The sequence below is a fragment of the Microcaecilia unicolor genome, unplaced genomic scaffold (assembly GCF_901765095.1).
Source record: "Microcaecilia unicolor unplaced genomic scaffold, aMicUni1.1, whole genome shotgun sequence".
Classification (NCBI taxonomy): Eukaryota; Metazoa; Chordata; class Amphibia; order Gymnophiona; family Siphonopidae; genus Microcaecilia; species Microcaecilia unicolor.
Genome location: NW_021963058.1, coordinates 73,286 through 80,979, shown reverse-complemented (window position 1 = coordinate 80,979; position 7,694 = coordinate 73,286).

Below are 7,694 nucleotides of genomic sequence, written 5' to 3'. Positions count from 1 at the left end.
TCCCCCCCCCCCCCCCCCCCCCCCCAAAAAAAAAAAAATTTCAGGGCCTGTTATGCCCGGAGAGAAAGCCCGTTCTTAAAATTTTACCAGCACACCCCTGAGTGAGAGGTACAAGCATCACAGCAACATGTAGACCAAGCTCCGGCCAAGAGGTTGAGCTAGGACTATATTTATATACAGACTCTAGAAAGGAACAAGATGACCTCTGAAAGGAAGTGGCAGATATAGAGCAGTCACTGATCGGAGCCTACTGACACCTGCTGCCTGGAGGTCAGAGGTTCACCCTGACAAGGTTATTCCAAGAACTGAGCCTCCATGTAATCTGATAGAGGAATATCACAAGAGATCGATTCTGATGGAGAGCTGCACACAGCCTATGTCTTGCACATTTCAGCTAAGCACTTGCTCCCTGGCACTGTTTGAAACAGGAGACATTGTGGGATGCCATTGGTATGACCTACTTTTGGCAGTTCTCCTATTCCTATGTAGCTGGCAGGAGAGCGCTGCCAGGGAAATGAGACTAAAACCAATAAAAAAAAAGAAGTAGCAGAAAGATACCTGATCATAAATGGCTAAACAAAATAGCAGTCAGCAGGTTGCATTTGTGCATGAAGTGGAGTGGAGTGGAGGAGTGGCCTAGTAGTTAGGGTGGTGGACTTTGGTCCTGGGGAACTGAGGAACTGAGTTTGATTCCCACTTCAGGCACAGGCAGCTCCTTGTGACTCTGGGCAAGTCACTTAACCCTCCATTGCCCCATGTAAGCCGCATTGAGCCTGCCATGAGTGGGAAAGCGCGGGGTACAAACGTAACAAAAATAAAATAGATACTATTGGAGATTCTACATGGAATGTTGCTACTATTGGAGATTCTACATGGAATGTTGCTATTCCACTAGCAACATTCCATGTAGAAGGCTACGCAGGCTTCTGTTTCTGTGAGTCTGACGTCCTGTACGTACGTGCAGGACGTCAGACTCACAGAAGCAGACGCCTGCGCGGCCACATTGGTGATCTGCAAGGGCCGACTTCTACGTGGAATGTTGCTAGTGGAATAGCAACATTCCATGTAGAATCTCAAATAGTAGGAATAGTGGAGGAGTGGCCTAGTGGTTAGAGTGGTGGACTTTGGTCCTGAGGAACTGAGTTCGATTCCCACTTCAGGCACAGCAGCTCCTTGTGACTCTGGGCAAGTCACTTAACCCTCCATTGCCCCATGTAAGCCGCATTGAGCCTGCCATGAGTGGGAAAGCGCGGGGTACAAACGTAACAAAAATAAAATAGATACTATTGGAGATTCTACATGGAATGTTGCTACTATTGGAGATTCTACATGGAATGTTGCTATTCCACTAGCAACATTCCATGTAGAAGGCTACGCAGGCTTCTGTTTCTGTGAGTCTGACGTCCTGTACGTACGTGCAGGACGTCAGACTCACAGAAGCAGACGCCTGCGCGGCCACATTGGTGATCTGCAAGGGCCGACTTCTACATGGAATGTTGCTAGTGGAATAGCAACATTCCATGTAGAATCTCAAATAGTAGTAGCAACAGTGGAGGAGTGGCCTAGTGGTTAGGGTGGTGGATTTTGGTCCTGAGGAACTGAGTTCAATTCCCAGCACAGGCAGCTCCTTGTGACTCTGGGCAAGTCACTTAACCCTCCATTGCCCCATGTAAGCCGCATTAAGCCTGCCATGAGTGGGAAAGCGCGGGGTACAAATGTAACAAAAAAAAAAATGAAGGAGATTACTGCAGATACCAGGACATAGGAACCGCCCAAGAACTGAGGTTTCTTTGTTGCGCTCTACACAAAGTATTATCCAACTCTCATGCATGCCAGGCTGAACGTCCTTCATGCTGAACCATAAAAAGATGTGCAGAGCAGATTTTGAGCCTACACTTAGTGAGTTAATTATCAGCTGGTGCTTCCAGCACTGTGATGCAGCCAACTTAGCTCTCTGGCTTCGGTAGGTGAGCATAAGACTGGGACATTGTGTGCTGCCCTGGCTGGGGCAAATTCAAAGGACATGGAAACCTCTCAACATAAAATAATATCTTTGGCAATCGCAGCCCATTCAGAGCTGGATGCCAGTTATCTCCAAACTAAATAAATGGTGCAGGAGAAGCCAGGGTTCCTCCATATTTAAGTTATCCAGCCGCTAAGAAAGTCTTGTCTTAAATCTCTAGACAAAGATAAGTCTTTAAAAAGACATAATTCAATCTATGCAGACCGGGAAACTTTGTTTTGGTTATAGCATAACCTGTTAGTCATACAGGGAAGAATTAAGGTACATTTTGTTGTAGTCATTCCCAGAAGGTTCATAACAAATAACATTTGGGAATTAATGAGTTGAAAACCACAATAATATTCCTTCTTTGTGCAACAAACCCCCTGGGCACCTGCCCATACTGGACGTAGCCAATGGATCAGCTGTGAAAGGGAGACCTGTTTCTTTACCTGCCAGGCGCTAAGAGGTATGGGAAAGACAAGCTTCATAGTCCTACTTGCAGTGGACTCTTTATACTCTCACTTCTCATAAAAATATAAGAATAGCCATTCTGGGTCAGACCAATGGTCCATCTAGTCCAGTATTCTGCTTCCAACAGTGGCCAATCTAGGTCACAAGTACCTGGTAGAAACCTAAATAGTAGCAAGATTCCAGAATCCCAAAGAATAGCAAGATTCCGGAATCCCAAAGAGTAGCAACATTCCAGAATCCCAAAGAGTAGCAACATTCCGGAATCCCAAAGAGTAGCAAGATTCCAGAATCCCAAAGAGTAGCAAGGTTCCGGAATCCCAAAGAGTAGCAACATTCCAGAATCCCAAATAGTAAGATTCCAGAATCCCAAAGAGTAGCAACATTCCGGAATCCCAAAGAATAGCAAGGTTCCGGAATCCCAAAGAGTAGCAAGATTCCAGAATCCCAAAGAATAGCAAGGTTCCGGAATCCCAAAGGGTAGCAAGATTCCGTGCTGCCAATCCGAAGGGCAAGCAGTGGCTTCCCCCATGTTTATCTCAATAACAGACACCCAAAATCAAATCAACTCTAGTCTAGGTGTTGACGCTACACAGTGTTTGGCAAAAAAAAAGGTGCCCCTTAGATTTTATCGTCTACCTTTTTGCTTAGCAGTGCAATCTAAGCAAATTTGGGTAATTTGTACCAAACGAAATGTCAAGCAACACTTTGCATGATTGACCACCAGAACTCACTGCTTGCTTACTTTTTTCTACCAAGCAAAAGTGTTGTCAGCATGATGTCATTGTTGAGACAAACTGTGAAAATGGTGTTTACTAAAGAAGTTAGAGTTATCAAGTTTTTTTTGACAAACTAAACATTATTATGTAAAATTACATTGTTAAATTTCTGTCAAAGAATTGGATGGGGGGGGGGGGAGCTTAAATGAGCTTCTGAAAAATATTGGCGAACCTGATACAACAGAACATCGGAAGAGTACTGAGTGCATGGGAAAAGTTGATCAATGCATGATTGTCGCTGCAATAAAACAGTGGAGATGTACATAGCTTCATGCTTATGTGTCTGCTCAGGGAGGACATTTTTATTGAAATTAACCTTATCATTTACTCGATCTGCAGCCCCTCCTTACCTATCAACCCTCATCTCCCCTTACGTTCCTACCCGTAACCTCCGCTCTCAAGACAAATCCCTCCTTTCAGTACCCTTCTCCACCACCGCCAACTCCAGGCTCCGCCCTTTCTGCCTCGCCTCACCCCATGCGTGGAACAAACGCCCCGAGCCCATATGTCAGGCCCCCTCCCTGCCCATCTTCAAACCTTTGCTTAAAGCCACCTCTTCAATGTCGCCTTCGGCACCTAACCACTGTACCTCTATTCAGGAAATCTAGACTGCCCCAACTTGACATTTCGTTCTTTAGATTGTAAGCTCATTTGAGCAGGGGCCGTCCTTCTTTGTTTATTTTTATTTTGTACAGCGCTGCGTAACCCTAGTAGCGCTCTAGAAATGTTAAGTAGTAGTAGTAGTACTTTGCAGGAGTAGCTCTGTGTTTGTTGCCTCACTGATGCCCAGTAACTCATGAGGTAAAATGCACAAATTCCCTTTTTTTTTACAATCATTATTTAACAAACAGAGTCTTTACTTGCCAATTAAAACTGTTCTCTTCACAGCCAAAACAGAAAATGACAAACATTGGGAAGATACTTACAAATTCTACATAAGAACAAAACAATAGCCATACTGGGTCAGACCAATAGTGTACAGTAAGAATAGCTCAAACATGAGCAGGAGGCAATTACAGCAGTAAAAATATTCACGTAACAATACAAAGTATGGCATGGTATACTACTTGCAATGTCAACACAATACGTAATAGAACATTATAATTGGTAGTGGAGGGTAAGGTGAAGTTGTAACGTATAGATGAGTAAGAAAGTAGGAAGAATTAGAAAGAATTAAAAAGTATAAAGAATTAGAATTAGAATGTAAGGTGATTGATTTGAAGACAGTTGCACATGAGGTCAGAAAGATGGTTAAATATCATCGCAGCTAGGGTAGGAGTGGATAAACATGTCCTCCTGCAGTATGTGCAGCCCTAGTCAATCCTTGTGTGTGTGTGTGAGTGAGACTAACAAGTTAGTTACTTCTTCCATTAAAGGCAGTTAGTTACTTCTTCCATTAAAGGCCTGGTTGAAGAGCCAAGCTTTCACCTGCTTCCTGAAGTAGAGATAGTCTTGTGTTAAGCGGAGCCTTTCAGGCAATGCATTCCAGAGTGTGGGGGCTACTCCGGAGAAGGCTCGCTTGCGGGTATCACATCATGTAATGTCTTTTGGAGAGGGTGTGGTTCGTGAAAGTCCTTTGGAGGACCTTAGTGTCCTTGGCGGTGTGTGGAGGATCATCCTATTCTTCAGATACTCGGGACCATTTCCTTTCAGGGCCTTGAAGATCAGACATAGATGCTAATGCCTCTTTACAGGTCATTGGTGAGGCCACACCTCAAGAGTTGTGTTCAAGTTCTGGAGGCCAGACCTTAATGAGAACATAGTGAGACTAGAGGGGATCCAAGGAGAAGTAAGGAGGTCTTTTACTTAGGCGTGCTGGCGTTTTTAGCGCACTTTAAAAATAGGTGTGCGCTAAACGCTAAAGACGCCAATTCATTCCTATGGGCGTCTTTAGCGTTTAGCACGTGTCTATTTTTAAAATGCGCTAAAAATGCCAGCACGCCTAAGTAAAAGACCCCCTAAATAAATTGTTGTGGGGTCTGGACCAGCAACTGTATGAGAAGAGTCTTGAGGATTTAATATGCCTTGTGGGACAGGAGTGACAGTGGAGATATGATTGGACAGCAAATATTCTCCAATTGTTTTGATCAGCTACAGAAGTTTCTGATTCTTCGTAAGTGATGGCAATCATTTGCAAGCTTCCTTTAAGTGTTTGGTGCCAAGATTTGAAGGGTCTGTCTCTTCTCTTCTCCTCTTCCCTCCAGGTGATGCCCAATGCAATGCAGTCTTGGGGTGACCCTCGTTGGGTAAATGTAGAATGTGTCCAGAATTAATAGTAATTCTAATAATAATTCTAACATTAATACAAGACTTAGGGGTCTTTTTACTACGCAGCGGTAAGCAGTAGCGTGCACCTCCTGCGACTGTGACTTATCGTGGGATGCACTCAGGCATCCTGCAGTAAGTTTTGGATCTGCGTGCACAAACCAGATGCTTAAAAATATTTTGTAAGTTTTGGGGGAGGGCTGGTGGTTTTTGCACTAATCAGGTATTGCATTCATATTACTATGTGCTAACGGATTAGCACAGGATTATCGCGTGAACCCTCACGGCCTTCAAGATAGGTGTCAGTAAGTGCTCACCTGCTAATATTTTTAATGGCTGCGCACTAATGGTAAAATTAGCACTTGGCCATTAATTCAAAAACTAGGCAAATCGACCACTTTCTGACTGCAGTAGAAGTGGCCTTAGTGCATGGGAATTATAACCCTAAAAGGCAGTGGCACAATTTGGAGAGGTTGGGTGAGATTATTGAGGAAAGGGGCCTTGGGTGTTGGGTTTCTCTTGAGGTCATTTCTCCAAATGGGTTAAGTTTTGCACATTGGGTGCTATGTGGGAATGTGTATGTGCAACTACCCAAAGCAGATGAATCCCTGATGGGCAGACTGGATGGGTGATATTGGTCTATATTCGTCATCATTTACTTTGTTAATTATTGTACAACCCTGCAACGCTTATTTCATGTTTGAAATCAGAATTAACTACCATAAACTCCCAGAAAATACACTTGTATTTCCCTAGTGGTATTTTCTTTTCTTAAAAACAAATTCAAGTTGACACTATGCCTAGTTGACACTCCTCCCTCTCCTTCTCTGCACATATTCAGCAGACTGCTAAAACTTGTCATTTCTTTCTCTATAATATCAGCAAAATTCGCCCTTTCTTTTCTGAGTACACTATCAGAACCCTCATCCACGCACTTATCACCTCTCGCTTCGACTATTGCAACTTGCTTCTCACAGGTCTCCCACTTAGCCATCACTCTCCTCTTCAATCTGTTCAAAATTCTGCTGCACGACTAATATTCCGCCAGTGTCGTTATGCTCATATTAGCCCTCTCTTCAAGTCACTTCACTGGCTTCCTATCCGTTTCCGCATACAGTTCAAACTCCTCTTATTGACCTATAAGTACATTCACTCTGCAGCTCCTCAGTACCTCTCCACTCTGATCTCTCCCTACATTCCTCCCCGGGAACTCCGTTCACTGGGTAAATCTCTCTTATCTGCACCCTTCTCCTCCACTGCTAACTCCAGACTCCGTTCCTTTTATCTTGCTGCACCATATGCCTGGAATAGACTTCCTGAGCTGGTACGTCAAGCTCCATCTCTGGCCATCTTCAAATCTAAGCTAACAGCCCACCTTTTTGATGCTGCTTTTAACTCCTAACCCTTGTTCACTTGTTCAGAACCCTTATTTTATCATCCTCACTTTAATATTCCCTTATCTCTTGTTTGTCCTGTTTGTCTGTCCTAATTAGATTGTAAGCTCTGTGAGCAGGGACTGTCTCTTCGTGTTCAAGTGTACAGCACTGCGTACGTCTAGTAGCGCTATAGAAATGACAAGTAGTAGTAGTAGTCTTTGGGATTCCAGAATCTTGCTATTCTTTGGATTCCGGAATCTTGTTACCCTTTGTCCTTATCCCTTTGTCCTGTTTGTCTGTCCTAATTAGATCGTAAGCTCTGTCGAGCAGGGACTGTCTCTTCGTGTTCAAGTGTACAGCGCTGCGTACGTCTAGTAGCGCTATAGAAATGACAAGTAGTAGTAGTAGTCTTTGGGATTCCAGAATCTTGCTATTCTTTGGGTTCCGGAATCTTGCTACTCTTTGGGATTCCGGAATCTTGTTACCCTTTGTCCTGTTTGTCCTAATTAGATTGTAAGCTCTGTTGAGCAGGGACTGTCTCTTCATGTTCAAGTGTACAGCGCTGCGTACGTCTAGTAGCGCTTTAGAAATGATAAGTAGTAGTAGTAGTCTTTGGGATTCCAGAATCTTGCTATTCTTTGGGTTCCAGAATCTTGCTACTCTTTGGGATTCCGGAATCTTGTTACCCTTTGTCCTGTTTGTCTGTCCTAATTAGATTGTAAGCTCTGTCGAGCAGGGACTGTCTCTTCGTGTTCAAGTGTACAGCGCTGCGTAAGTCTAGTAGCGCTATAGAAATGACAA